Consider the following 15,731-nt stretch of genomic DNA (forward strand, 5'->3'; position numbering starts at 1 on the left):
GATTCTTGACTTTAAGTCTATTGATATGGTGAATGACATTTATTGATTTTCTGATGTTGAACCAACCTTGCATCCCTGGGATGAAACCCACTTGATCATGGTGCACTATCTTTTTAATATGTTTTTGTATGCGATTTGCTAAAATTTTGTTGAGAATTTTTGCGTCGATGTTCATTAAGGATATTGGTCTGAAATTTTCTTTCCTCGATGTGTCTCTGTCTGGTTTAGGAATCAGGGTAATATTGGCTTCATAGAATGAGTTTGGGAGAGTTCCCTCCTCTTCTATTTTCTGGAATACTTTGAGAAGTATTGGAATGAGTTCTTCTTTAAAAGTTTTGTAGAACTCGGCTGAGAACCCATCTGGTCCTGGACTTTTCTTTGTTGGTAGGCTTTTGATGACTTCTTCTATTTCATTACTTGAAATTGGTCTATTTAAATTGTGTATGTCCTCCTCGTTCAGTTTAGGCAATTCATATGTCTCTAGAAACCTGTTGATGTCTTCGAAATTTTCTATTTTGTTGGAGTATAGGTTTTCAAAATAGCTTCTAATTATGTTTTGTATTTCGGTCGTGTCTGTTGTGATATTTCCTTGTTCATTCCGAATTTTAGTGATTTGGGTTTTCTCTCGTCTTCTCTTTGTTAGTGTGGCTAAAGGTTTATCAATTTTGTTTATTTTTTCGAAGAACCAACTATTTATTTTGTCAATTTTTTGTATTGTTTCTTTCGTTTCAATTTCGTTGATTTCAGCTCTCAGTTTGACTATTTCCTGTCTTCTACTACTTTTGGTGTTGGTCTGTTCTTCTTTTTCTAGGGCTTTGAGCTGTAGTGTTAGGTCATTTATTTTTTGAGTTTTACTTCTTTTATTAAATGCGCTCCATGAAATAAATCTTCCTCTAAGTACCGCTTTCATAGTGTCCCAGATATTTTGATATGTTGTTTCTTTGTTCTCGTTTACCTCTAAGAATTTTTTAATTTTCTTCCTAATATCTTCTGTTATCCATTCATCATATAGTAGCATATTGTTTAATCTCCAGGTGTTGGAGTAGTTTCTGTTTTTTACTCTTTCATTAATTTGTAACTTCAATCCATTATGATCTGATAGAATACAAGGTAGTGTCTCTATCTTCTTGTATTTGCTGACATTAGCTTTGTGGCATAATATATGGTCTATTTTAGAGAAGGATCCATGTGCTGCTGAGAAGAAAGTGTATTCGCTCTTGGTTGGATGGTATATTCTATAAATGTCTGTTAAGTCTAAATTATTGATTGTGTTATTGAGATCTATGGTTTCTTTGTTCAATTTTTGTTTGGAAGATCTGTCCAGTGGTGAAAGAGGCGTGTTAAAATCACCTAGTATTATTGTGTTATGGTCTATTTGGTTTCTAAAATTGAGAAGGATTTGTTTAACATACATGGATGAGCCACTGTTTGGGGCATAGATGTTTATGATTGTTATATCTTGCTGATTTATGCTTCCCTTAAGCAGTATGAAATGTCCTTCTTTATCCCTTCTAACTAACATTGGCTTGAAGTCCACATTATCTGAAATGAGGATGGATACTCCAGCTTTTTTGCTGAGCCCATGTGCATGGTATGTTTTTCCCCATCCTTTCACCTTTAGTCTATGGGTATCTCTTTCTATGAGGTGAGTCTCTTGCAGGCAACATATTGTTGGATCTTTCTTTTGAATCCAATCTGCCAGTCTATGTCTTTTGATTGATGAATTCAGGCCATTAACATTCAGGGTTATTATTGAGATATGATTTGTATTCCCAGTCATTTGGTTCATATTTAAAATTTTTGACACATCTTGGTTCCTCCTTTATTTGACAGTTCCTTTAGGATAATTCCTCCCTTTGCTGATTTGCTTCTTTGTTTTTTATCTCTTCCTCATGAAATATTTTGCTGAGAATGTTCTGTAATGCTGGCTTTCTTTTTGTAAATTCTTTTAGCTTTTGTTTATCGTGGAATGATCTTATTTCATCGTCAAATTTGAAGGTAAGTTTTGCTGGGTATAAGATTCTTGGTTGGCATCCATTTTCTTTCAGAGCTTGAAAAATGTTGTTCCAGGCCCTTCTAGCTTTTAGGGTCTGGATTGAAAAATCTGCTGATATCCGTATTGGCTTCCCCCTGAATGTAATTTGGTTCTTTTCTCTCACAGCCTTTAAAATTCTGTCTTTATTTTGTATGTTAGGTATTTTCATTATAATGTGCCTTGGTGTGGGTCTGTTGTAATTTTGTGTATTTGGAGTCCTATAAGCCTCTTGGACTTGATTTTCCATTTCATTCTTCAGATTTGGGAAATTTTCTGATATTATTTCTTCAAATAGATTGTTCATTCCTTTGGTTTGTTTCTCTAAACCTTCCTCAATCCCAATAATTCTCAAATTTGGCCTTTTCATGATATCCCATAGTTCTTGGAGATTCTGTTCATGATTTCTCACCATCTTCTCTGTTTGTTCAACTTTGTTTTCGAGGTTAAATATTTTGTCTTCAATATCTGAAGTTCTGTCTTCCAGCTGTTCTATCCTATTGGTTATGCTTTCTATGGAGTTCTTAATTTGGTTTATTGTTTCCTTCATTTCAAGGATTTCTGTTTGGTTTTTTTTCAATATCTCTAACTCTTTATTGAAATGATCTTTTGCTTCCTGAATTTGCTCTGTTAACTGTCGATTGGTGCGATCGTTCAATGCCTGCATTTGCTCTTTCATCTCATCGTTTGCTTCCCTAATCATTTTAATTATGTACATTCTGAACTCCCTTTCTGTCATTTCTTCTGCCATGCTGTCGTTGGATTTTATTGATGTAACATCTAGATTTGTTTGGGGCATTTTCTTCCCTTGTTTTCTCATATTGTTCAGGGATCAGTGGGTCATTAAGATATTGCAGATTTCCTCTATCAACTTATAATGTCCCTGAAGATTGCTAGTATATCCCCTCTTATCCTTCAGTAGCCTGAAGTCTTGGAGGAGGTTGATAATGCAGAGCTCCACGAAGAAGCTGCCTCTCTAGGTGTGGTAACCCTCAGGTGGCGTATATTCCCTGCTAGTGGGCGGAGGTGCCTCCACTTGTTGACCAATGGTCATCCAATGGGGAAGTAGACTGTGGGCTGAGGCAAGGCCTGTTTGTGCCTATGTCTCTGGCTTTACCGTCCCTGTGGGAAAACCTCCCCCAGCCGGGAAGAGTCACTCGGTGGGGACGTCTCGCTAGTCAGTTGCCCTCCTAGAGGTTCCCCTCAATCTACAACTACCTCCTGGGCTGGGCTGTCTTCTTCTGCAACGATCCCAGGGGCCCGGACCTACGTCCTGGGCCTGGGAGCCTCACCCTTCGCAGGCGAGTCTCCTTAGGCTGCCTCTCCCAGAGAATCTGCCCGCAGCCCTGGAAACTTCGCTCCGCCCCTAGGCGTGTCTCTGTGCGGCTCTTCCAGCAAGAAGCCACCTAGCTCCTGGGACCCTGCTCTGCACCAATCGCCTGGCTATGCAGCCCCTCCCCTGAGCCACCACCTGGAGCCCCGTACAATAGCTCGGAGACACAGAGACCCGCCACACACCTCCTCCTCCGGACAGCCGCCCGGTTTCCAACGCAGTCACTAGGAATCCAAACAACTCACTTCGGGTCTCCTCCTCCCGCCAACCACCCGTAGCCCTAGGCAGTCACTCCAAGTCCAAGTGACCCGCCCTGTTCCTCCTCCTCCTCCTTGGGGTAGCCCCCCAGGTGTTCAGGAACGGTGGCTCCGAGACCAGGTGACTCACCACGCTCCTCCTCCAGGCAGGCCACCAGTGTTCAGGAGCGGTTGCTTTTAGTCCAATCAGCTCACCACTCGCCTCCTCCTCTGGCAACCGCCTGTGGTTCTGATGCAGTCACTCCCAGGCTAAGCGTCCCACCGCTCTCCTCCTCCAGGCAGGCCACCAGTGTTCTGGAGCAGCTGCTCCGAGTTCAAACAGCTCGTCACGCAGCTCCTCCTTTGGCAACCGCCCGCAGCTCTGATGCAGCCACTCCCAGGTCAAGCAACACGCCGCGCTCCTCCTCCTCCTCCGGGCAACCTCCTGGCACTCAGGAGCGCTCGCTCTGGGTTCAAACAGTTTACCACGCAGCTCCTCTTCTGGCAACCGCCTGTGGTTCTGATGCAGTCACTCCCAGACCAAGTGTCCCGCCGTGCTCCTCCTCTTCCTCCGGGCAGTCCCCCGGCGCTCAGGAGCGCCCACTCTGAGTTCAAACAGTTCACCACGCAGCTCCTCCTCTGGCAACCGCCCGTGGCTCTGATGCAGTCACTCCTAGACCCAAGCGACCCGCCAGGCCTCTCCTCCTCCTCCGGGGAATCCCCCGGTGTTCGGAAGCGGTCACTCTGGGTCCAAACAGCTCGCCACGCAGCTCCTCCCCAGGCAGCCACCCGGAGCCCCAGCGGCTGCTCGAGTCCAAGCGCTATGCTGAGCCGCCTCCTCTACGATGATCCCAGTTGTCCGTGTTTACCGCTCCAGCGGGGGGAGGGGCGTCTCGCCGAGCAACTCCACTTCACAAATTCCCTGCGTTCCGGGGCTACCGCCCCATCCAGGACACCTCCCCAACAGGAGAGACTCACCCGGCAGCTTTGAGTTGGTCCCAAGTCTCTCACTATCTCCTCTTTTGAATCTTGCGTCCTGGAGCAGCGTGAAATGCAGCGGCCCTCTAGTCCGCCATCTTGGCCCGCCTCCTCTATTAATATTCTTAATGAAATCTTCTGATGAGCTGAAATATCTAGTTTTGCTAATGTCCAATTTATCTTTTTTGTAAATGTTATGGTTTGTGCTTTTTGTACCTTCTCCAAGAAAGGAGTTCAATTCCTCATAACCATCCCCCAAAAGAGAAAGAAGACAAAATGACTTTTAGAGGAGATATTAAAAGAATTATAAGAGACTAGGATAAACAATTCAATGCATGAAATTCCTCTAGTTTTGCAAATTCAGAGGAAATGAATAAATTTACAGTAAAATATAAACTACCAAAATTAGCACCAGAATGGAAAATTGATCATATCTGTTACCTTTGAAAAATCTGCAAAGGTGAATAAAGATCTACCATTGAAAAAGGCACCAGGACCAGAGGGTTTATCGCTGACTCCATCAAACCTTCAAAGAATAGTTAAATGCCAATACACTATTGTAGGTTAAAGTAAAGGATGAAAAAGACTCCTGTTCATTTTATAAGAGCTGAAATAGCATTAACTTCCAAACCTGATAAACATTATAAACATACAATACTACAGATAAATCTTACTTATGATTTTACATTAAAGTTTAAAATAAAGTACTAACAAATAAAATCTATCATGGTGTAAAGAATAATAATCCATAATAAAACAAGATTTATTATAACAAAGCAAAGTTGATTCATAGTTAGAAATCTATCAACTTAATGAAATGTGTCAAATAACTTAAGGAGAAATACTACATTGTTATCTCAAATAATGCCAAGAAAACATTTGATAAAAAATGACAGTCATTACCTATAAAAAACTGAATTGAAATGCAATAGGCTTTTAAATAAAAATCAAGAGCAAATATTACTCTAGCTAATACTAAAGACAACTGTTTTGTTAGGATCTGAAATGTCCCCCAGAAAACTCATGTGTTGGAAACATGGTTCCCAGTACAACAAAGTTCAGAGGTGGGACTTTTAGGTAATGACTAATTCTCCGACTACATCAGTGGATCAATCCATGGATAGATGAATAGACTACTGGGAATAACTGTAGGCAGGTGGGGCATGACTAGAGGAAGGAGGTCACTGGAATGTTAGACTACACCTGACCCTGTCCTCCACCCCTCCTTCCCATCTGAGCAGCTTTCCTCTACCACATCCTTCTACTATAATGTTCTGCTTCATCTCAGGCCCAGAGAAATGGAGCTGGCTAACCATGATTGAACCTCTGAAACTACAAGCCCCAAATAATTTTTTCTTTTTCTAAATTGTTCTTGTCAGGTATTTTGGTCACAGCAAGGAAAAGCTGACTAACAGATCACCTTCATTAAAAATATTAAATAATGTTGTTATTTACTATTTGATCCTTAGTATTACAATAGATGGCTATACACACACATATGACAAAAGTTGCATTTCAATTTAAGGGGAAAATAATTTATTTAATAACATAATCCTGATGTAATAAATTATCTAGAATTTAATAAGTTTATACTTATTTTAAACCATCTGCACCAAAAATTTAGAAATACTGTAATGTAAAAATAAATGCTTTAAATGTATGTAAAAATAAGGTAATATAATACTTTGTTAGAAACAAATATTTAAAATGTAGAAAACAAAACAATATGAATCTAAGTAATTACACAAATAATCTGTAGGTGAGGGGAAACTTTTAACTAGGCCAGAAAAACTAGAAGATTCACATTTACATCCTTCTACTCATGGCAACTTCTGGGAGTTGATCCTGTAGGAACATAATGCACAATGTCATTTGTGGCAACACTGTGCTTAGAGAAAAAGAACTGGAAATCATGTGAATGCTCATCATTAAAAGAGTAGTTAAATATACTATGTCACAGTCCACATCACAGAATACTTTGTAGTTACTAGAGAGAAAGAATGAAAGTTCTGTTGAAAAAATTCCCTGTGGATATTGTTGATATACCAAAGCAAAAGAGAAACATGCATTAAACATACTATTTCGTAAAACACAGACCAAAACAAACAAATAAAACCCCATAGGTTTAGAAATGAATATACATTAATGTACATGTGTATTACATAACCTAACCTCTGCTGTATAACTTCAAGGGTATCATTCACATATGTGAAGCTGAGTGATATGTTGGCCAAACAATTTTGTGTGGTTGTTTATAGAAACAGATACAGGTACATAACTGATATAATCTGATTGTGGATGTAGGAGTAAATGAAGATATAAATATAAGATATAGACATAAAGATAAATTCAAATGTAACCATATGTACATAAAAGTATAGAAGCATAAACTCCAGGTTGGCAATTTGGGTTACTTTAGGCAAGAAGGAGGACATACAAAGAAGTACCTTACTGAGGGAAATTAGGAGAAGGAGAGAAAAAGAAAAAGATTCCATGTACATATGTATACATACTACCAAGATGTATGATATCATCTATACATACATGAATTTTTATTTGTCTGTTGTATTGAGGAGATAAATAAAAATTAAAAAAAAAACTATTTATTTCCAAAGTAGTAATGATGTCTAACAGTTATATTGAGATTTTACTTCATGCCAGGAACTACGTAGTTTATCACACCAGCTCATGGACATGATCTAGACTGACTGCCTATGTAAATTTAATCCATGAGCTAGTTTCTCACTTCTCTTCAAATTGTCTGTTAAAATTTAAGTATTGTTCTGCTTATTGTTCATCTATTTGCTTGACCTTGGATGAGTAACATTGACTTTTTTGTCCAATATAAGTTGCATTTTCTTGTGTTTTATTTTTACTTGATGATAATCTTGACCTTCATATGTATTCTTTTCCTCAACATCACTAGAATCGGTTAGAAACTTTTGCTAATAAAAAATGAGAAGTATACACACATGTAAAGGGAACCACTAGAAAAAATCACCATTTAAAATACTTAAGTAGACAAATACATATCAAAACATAAGCTATTATGTCTTTGGGTAAGTCATACTTTGCAGTGCAGAATGAAAGAAAGTGGCTTACAAAAAGAAAAAGAAAGTGGTTTCAGGAGGTGATTTTCAAGCTCCCATATTCTTTTTAAATTTTTTTTATTCTCCAATTTGTACAACTTTTAATGTGTTTTGGAATGTGCATTGGTTCTCCATTGCTTCATTTAAAGAATCTCCAAAATTTAATGGTTTTAAAATATTAACATTTATAAGAAATAGTTTCTGTATCAGGAAACTCATTGTGGCCCATTCGTGTCCTATTGGCTCCTGGTCTCTCAAAAGGCTTGTCATCCCCAAGCTGAACAGGAAGGATCCACTTCTTAGCTCACTCATACTATTGATGTCAGAATTGAGATCCTTGTGGGTGGATAGACTGAGGTGCCACTTCCTCCTGAGCTACTAGCTAGAAGCCTTAATTCCTGGCCATGTGGACCTGTCAATAAGCTGTCTCATAACCTAGTTCTTTATCAGATATCAGAAAGAGTGCAACCAATACAGAAGACAGTCTTTTAAACCTAATCACAAAATGAAATTCTATTTCCTGAAGAAAGTGGGTTACTACTAAGAAATAGAGCTCATTTGGAGTCCCGTCAGAAGCTTCCTACCACGTGTTTTTAAGCAGCATAACATTTCTGTGATGATATCCATTGTATCCTACCTAATGTATGTATCTGAAGTCTTTAAAGTCCTTTTGTTAAAAAACAAATATAATACCAAAAACCTAGTTCCCAAATCTTCATCCTATTTAACCAATTTATTGAAATGTAATTATGTGTTTCTATGTTGTTTTTCTAAGAAATTCTTGCCTAAACTGAGATCACCGATTTTCTGTTTCATCTAGTAATATTTTCATGAATTGTATTTTAAGTAGTTAAACATTTGGCATGAAGTTTTTCTTAATATTCTTTTGTTATCATATCTATAGGATATGCTATGATAATTCATTATTCATTCTTGATTGGGGGGATATGAAGGACAATTAAGCAAGTGCTAATATATTTAAGAGAAATGTAATCATTCAGAGTATGTTCTCAGATCAAAACAAAATTGCTAGAAATTAATAAAAATAATATGTCCAAGGAAACTAGACATAGGAAATCTATATCTCTATCAAACTATACTCAATATGTCTAGCAAAGAGCACATCAATTTTGTTGATCTTTTCAAAGAGTCAGCTTTTCATTTGAAAATATTTTAATTACTTAACTGTTTTATTAATTTGTATCCTTTCTTTTTCTTCTTTTCTATGTATATTTCATTTAATTTGCTCTACTTTTTATAACTTATTAAGAATAATCAAACTTAAAACAGTCTTCTTTTTTACATATAAAGATTTAGAGCTATTACTTTCCCTCTGAACATCTCTAGCACCAAGTTTCATATATTACATTTTTAGTATCATTTAATTAAATATTTTTAAATTTCTATTACAATTTCTTCTAAGACCAATGAATTATTTGGTGATGTTTGCAATTTCCTTGTATATTATTGTTACAAATTTTTAACATATTTTGTTTTGGTCATGGAACATACTCTGCATGATTCCACTTCTTTTAAATATACTAGGACTTCCTTAATTGTCTTGCATATTCTCTGTGTTGGTAAACAAGTCAAAAGTACTATACTTGAATATAGTGTTCTGTTAAGAACAGTTGATTCAAATTTATACAGCATTTTCCAGTACTTCTATGTCTTTACTAACATTTAATCAAGTTTTTCTATCAAATGCTGAGATAATTGCATTAGATATCTCTTGTGTCAAAAAAGGTAGTCCTTGGACTTCTTGCTGAGATAATTGCCTTAGATATCTCTTTTGCAAAAACAGGTAGTCCTTGAACTTCTTGTGGTCCTTTGTATTTTGCCAAATATTTCAAAACTTCAAAGGCATGAAAATTTCTTTACCTCAGTCATTTCTTTGTGTTGTTAATGCCAGTGGTAACCTGGAGAGACATAGTACCAAATCTCAAAACCTATGAAATCAGCATACTCTCTTACTGCCTGCTATATAAACAGTGGATTTCCCCATCTCAATACTCCTCCAATATATTGCCCACCCATGTCAATCCATCTTGTTTCTTCTATGGGACTTAGGGACAAAGAACTAATGCAAGTATGCTAATTCTTATGAAGCTTGCTGTGAAAATTTCCTTGTTATCTAATTCAGGATTCTTGTATTTTCAGCCAGAAGCTATGAAATAGTAAGTGCTTAATTTAGCATCTTATAAGTAGATCAAAATCAAATTAAACATTTTTGTTTTAGCAGGCAATTAACTTGATTGGTTTCTCAAACTCCAAACATTGCCTACTTCACCTATGATTTCCCTTATAATGGTACGGAAATTTGGAAAGAATTATTCATACTCAGAACACAGTTTCTTCCCTTCCTCTGACTCTTTCAAGGTTTCCCTTTATTTTCTTATGGCAGCAACCACCTTAAGCACTGTGTTACTATTTCTTAGTTTAGAAAGACCCTGGCTTTCTGTTTGGGCCCCAAACTTGCAAAACACAGGAACTCATATCCTCTCATTTCTTTCTTCAAGATTTGACTCCCTTCCAAGATCTCTCAGTCTTTTCCCATAGTTTTTATTCATAATCTTCAGGTGTTCTACTTTTGGGTTTTCTTTCTTTCTTTTTTTTTTTTTTTGTCTAAAATTTATGACTATACTCTGAGTAAAGTTCTATCTCCTAGGAACTTATTCTTCCATAACCAAAGCAGCCTCACCAACCTTATACTTAGATGAATAGATCATAGGTACAAATATCTTCTAAGTATTTCACGTTATTAAAATATGAGTTATATTACCCAATCTAAATAATTTCTATGCTTAGACTAGTAATGTTCTATAAGAAAATACTATCCATTGCATTACTGTGCAGTATCAAAAATGCATAAAGAATTACTAAGTCTGTAGTATATACTTAATATGAATTCAGACATATCAGAATATGTCATTTTTTGTTGCTTCAGTATTTTCAGTAAATGAATATTATCAAAATCATGTATTCTGCTTTTTTGTAACCTTACTATATATTGAACCCATAACATGTATCTATTATTCTTCATACATATTCAGAGCATATCTTATAAGAATTCCCTTGGAACCATTATTCACATATGCTGTGAATGCATATTAACAGAAGAATACATTTACATATTATAATTTCATCATATAAAATGCATAGTAAAATCTTTATAAAATATAGTTATAATATTCAAAAGCTATTTACTTAAATACATTACTATTCTACAATTCATTAAATGTTATTTCTAAATTTTGCAGTGTAAATTAGCAAAAAACTCAGGTTTCCAGAGGGCTGCATTATCAAATTATAAAGTGTTCTGTTTTTAACAGTTCCTTGGTGAGAACATCAGTTCTCAACAAAAGAACATAGTATATATAGGCAAAATAATAAACAAATTCGGTTATAATGAATACACTTTCATTTTGAGCTCACTGCAGATTTCTTGTTTTTAAAGGTCTTTAATAGATGCAAAAGTTCAGACAAACTTCTTAAAATCCCCAAGTTCTTCAAGATATAAATGAACAGAATTTTTAGACATTTAACAAATTATATGGTATCATGGCTAACTAGTTTTTTTTTTTTAAACAATTTTGAGAATTCACAAATAACCTAAAGTCACAGTGTGAACACAACATGTCCTTTAGTTTCCTTAGAAACCTTTGAAGGTTAGATAGTTGTTGATAAAATTAAAGCAACAAGTGCTGCAAGTTTTTGTGTGATCTTAAATACCATGAGTAGTGTCACAGGGCCACTGCTGATATTGAATGATTTCAAGGAGCTAAGAAATTCAAGAGCTACCTGGAGAGTATTCATGTCTCATTAGCACAATTAAATAAAATTTCACAATAGCAAAAAATGAAAGACATAGACCTCTGCACTGAGGAAGCTTTATATATCATCATGAAATCTAAGACATCTAGTCAGAAGATGCCAGTTGCATGTCATCTTCTCCATCAGTGCTGGGGATTCCATCCAGGACCTCACATGTACTAAGCATATGCTGTACCACCCACTGAGTTCTAAAGTCACTTTATCATCTAAACAATATTGCTCCAGTCAGTAGTGATTAATACAAAGTGCCAAGCAGCAAATAGTTAATTCTATAAGTATATATAAGACTGCATCAACTGCAAAATAAAACTGTAACAACATCCCAAGCATTCTTTTAAGTACAAAATGTTCACATTTATAGGGCAGTAGCTCTTTCTTCAATAAGATGATCAGATTAGTATCAAAATTGCTAAAATTATCAATAATATCTGTGGGAATGAGGACTGGCAATAGAAACAGAAGGAGTAAGAAATATATTTATAATACATCTATGTTTTAGAGAAAACAGTATATATTATAATGACTGTGTGGTGTTAAATTTTATCCCAATTACATATTTATCCCAAATATGATTTTATCCCAAATATAGCTTATTCTGTTTTCTATGAGTTATTAAATATTACCAGAATACAATTGGAACTCATTTCTCAAGGAAGTCAACCCCAAGACCAGGTGCAAAACAGATAAACATTCATGAATGGATTATTTTAACACTTCTTATTGGTTTATGGAAACTTCTTTGGGTTTCAGCCTTATCCTTATGTACTGATGGGAAGTTTAAAGGAGGAATTGAAAAAGCAGTACACAGTTACTTAGCTTTCAGAGGTCAGAAGCCATGTCTATCTTAGACTTCAGAGTACTTTCCGTATCTTGCAAGTGCTTGACTCAGAGTAGGCATTCTGAATATTTTTTAGTGAATGAAATAAACGCATGTCCTAAAATGTAGTTCCATTTTGTTACCTCACTTAGTGTCATGTAGATGAAACTGTCTGTATCTAATTGTTTTAGAACTGCAGTGACAACAAAGATATACGTGACATATAAAAAAGAATAGTAAAATGTATTACATGGCATTTTTCAGGAATATGATGTAAGACAAAGATCCCCAGACTATATGAGAGTCATGAATTTGGGTTCTGTTCAAAATTCTTCTATCTTGCAAGTTTGTCATCCCTGGGCCTTGTGCCAATATTACCTCATCTATAAAGCTATCTGGCCAGAATCCATTAACTCTTAAGTTCTTTATAACAGTAAAACTCATAGAAGTACATTCTCAAGGTCATGGAATATTTCTTAATTGTTAGTTGATGATCAGTTGTTTTTCAAACTGTTACACAATTTTGAAACCTACTGGTGGTGTACACCCATAAATCAATGATCTGTGATATTCACACTTCAACTATGTACTAGTCACTTACTCCACTGCTGCTTCTGAATTTGTATCATTACACTTGTCATCTTAGTATTTAAAGATTTCATTTAATTTTATCTTTCTTTTAAATAGAAAGGGAAAGATGAAGTAAAGGATGAAAGTAGAAATGACAGATGGAGGCAAATGTTGTAATTCCTACAGAAATTGTCAGGTTTCCCCTCTTTATAAAGAATATAAAATTCTGAAGAACAATAGATAGACAAATATTATTTGATAGTAAAAACCTATGAAGTGAATAAAAATTAAGACTGCTTGACTATATAACATGAAAGTTAGTTTTTCAGAGTGGGAACCATGTTTTTTGTATTTTTTTTTCAGTCATTTAAAAAAAAAATCCTAGGACTTTTCTCAGTGTGGAGCAGATGTGCTCAGTTAACATCCCAATGATCAAAAACATTGAAAAGACAAAAGGGGAACAAGTAAACTTCTGATAGGACATACACTGAATGTATGTACTTCAGGTAAAATTTAACAACTGAAACAAATCAACAAAAAGATGACTTTGTATTTTGAAAGTGTTTTCAGGATATCTATGGTATCAACAAAATTTAATTGGAATACCATATTTTTGTTGATTTGTTTCAGTTTAAACAATAGAAGATTCTTCCTTGAGCAATGTGATATTGCTTATTTGGAATGAAACTGATGGAAGTGATGGATCTTTTCATTTGAAATTAATGATTGAGCCAATAGACAAAGACAGTAAGGTAGAGCTAAGTTATTAAGTAAGTAAAATATAAAGTCCTGTAGCTGCCCCAAACTTATTTATTTGCATTTATTTCAGAGACTTCACAATATGTTTTGTTTATACAGAAACCACTTATGTTGCAGTTATCAGACAGAATCAAGCCTGAGTCTATATTAGAAGATCCAAATGTAGAATACTTCTAGAACTAATAAATAAATTCAGCAAAGTAGTAATCACGTTCCTAAGCACCAGTGATGAATCCACTGAAAGAGAAATTAAGAAAACTACCCCATTTACAATAGTCTCAAAAAAAAAAAAAAAAAAAAAAGTAGGGAATCAACCTAACAAAAGAGGTGAAAGACCTCTACAATGAAAACTACAGAACACTAAAGACAGAAATTGAAGAAGATCTTAGAAAATGGAAAGATCTCCCATGCTCTTGGTTAGGCAAATTTAGTATTGTCAAAATGGTCATACCACCAAAAGCATTATACAGATTTAATGTAATTCCTATTAAAATCCCAATGATGTTCTTCATTGAAATAGAAAAAGCAATCATGAAATTTATTTGGAAAAATAAGAGACCCAGAATAGCCAAAGAAATCCTTAGCAAGAAAAGTGAAGCAGGAGGCATCACAAAATCAGAACTTAAACTATACTACAGAACCATAGTAATAAAAACAGCATTGTATTGGCACGGAAACACTTGTAAACCAATGGTACAGATTAGAAGACACAGAGACAAACCCACATAAATACAATTATCTCGGACTAGACAAAGTGCCAAAAACATTCATTGGAGAAAAGAAAGCCTCTTCAACAAATGTGCTGGGAAAACTGGAAATCCATATGTAACAAAATGAAATTAAACCCCTATCTGTCACTCAGCACAAAACTCATCTCAAAGTGGATCAAAGATTTAGGCACTAGAACAGAGACCCTATGCCTAATAGAAGAAAAAGTCGGCCCAAATCTTCATCATATCAGCATAGGAACTGACTTCCTTCACAAGAAAAAGCACAATAAATACAATCAAGAATCAATAAATGTGATGGATTCAAACTAAAAATTTCCTTTTCAGAAAAGGAAACAATCAACAACGTGAAGAGAGAGCCTACAGAATGGGAGAAAGTCTTTACCACATGCACCTCAAATAGAGCATTGATCTCCAGGATATATAAAGAACTCAAAATCTCCACACCAAAACCACAAATAACCCAATCAGTAAATGGGCTAAGGAACTGAACAGACACTTAACAGAAGAAGAAATAAAACTGATCAACAAATATACAAAAAAATGTTCAACATCTCTAGCAATTAGAGAAATGCAAATCTAAAGTACTCCAAGATTTCGTCTCACTCCATTCAGAATGGCAATTATCAAGAACACAAGCAATAAAAATTGTTGGCAAGGATGTGGGGAAAAAAAAATACACTCATACATTGCTTAAGGAATGCAAATTGGTGCAACCCCTCTGGACAGCAGTATGGAGAGTCCTCAGAAAACTTGGAATGGAACCATTTGACCTAACTTTTCCACTCCTTGGTTTATACCCAAAGATCTTAAAATCAGCATACTACAGTGACATAACCACATCAATGTTTATAGCAGCTCAATTCACAATAGCCAAACTATGGAACCAACCTAGGTGCCCTTCAACAGATGAATGGATAAAGAAAATGTTTTATATATACACAATGAAATATTACTCAAACTTTAGGAAGAATTAAATGATGGCATTTGCCAGTAAATGGATGGAGCTGTAGAATATTATGCTAAGTGAAATAAGTCAATCCCCCAAAAAATCTAAGGTTGAATGTTTTCACTGATCTAGAAAAATTAACCCAAAATAATGGGGAGGGGGATAATAGAAGTTCAGTAGATTAGACAATGGGGAATGAAGGGAAAGGAATGGAGGAGGGATAGGAAAAAATGGTGAAATGAATCTGATATAATTTTTCTATGTACATATATGAATATACCACAGTGAATCCCACCATCATATATATCCACAGACTGGGTCTTAAAAAAATAAGATATATTTCATGCTTGTATAATTATATCAGATGGATTCTACTGTCATTTATAACTGAAAAGAACCAATAATA

This window comes from Sciurus carolinensis, chromosome 8 (genome assembly GCF_902686445.1).
Source record: "Sciurus carolinensis chromosome 8, mSciCar1.2, whole genome shotgun sequence".
Classification (NCBI taxonomy): domain Eukaryota; kingdom Metazoa; phylum Chordata; class Mammalia; order Rodentia; family Sciuridae; genus Sciurus; species Sciurus carolinensis.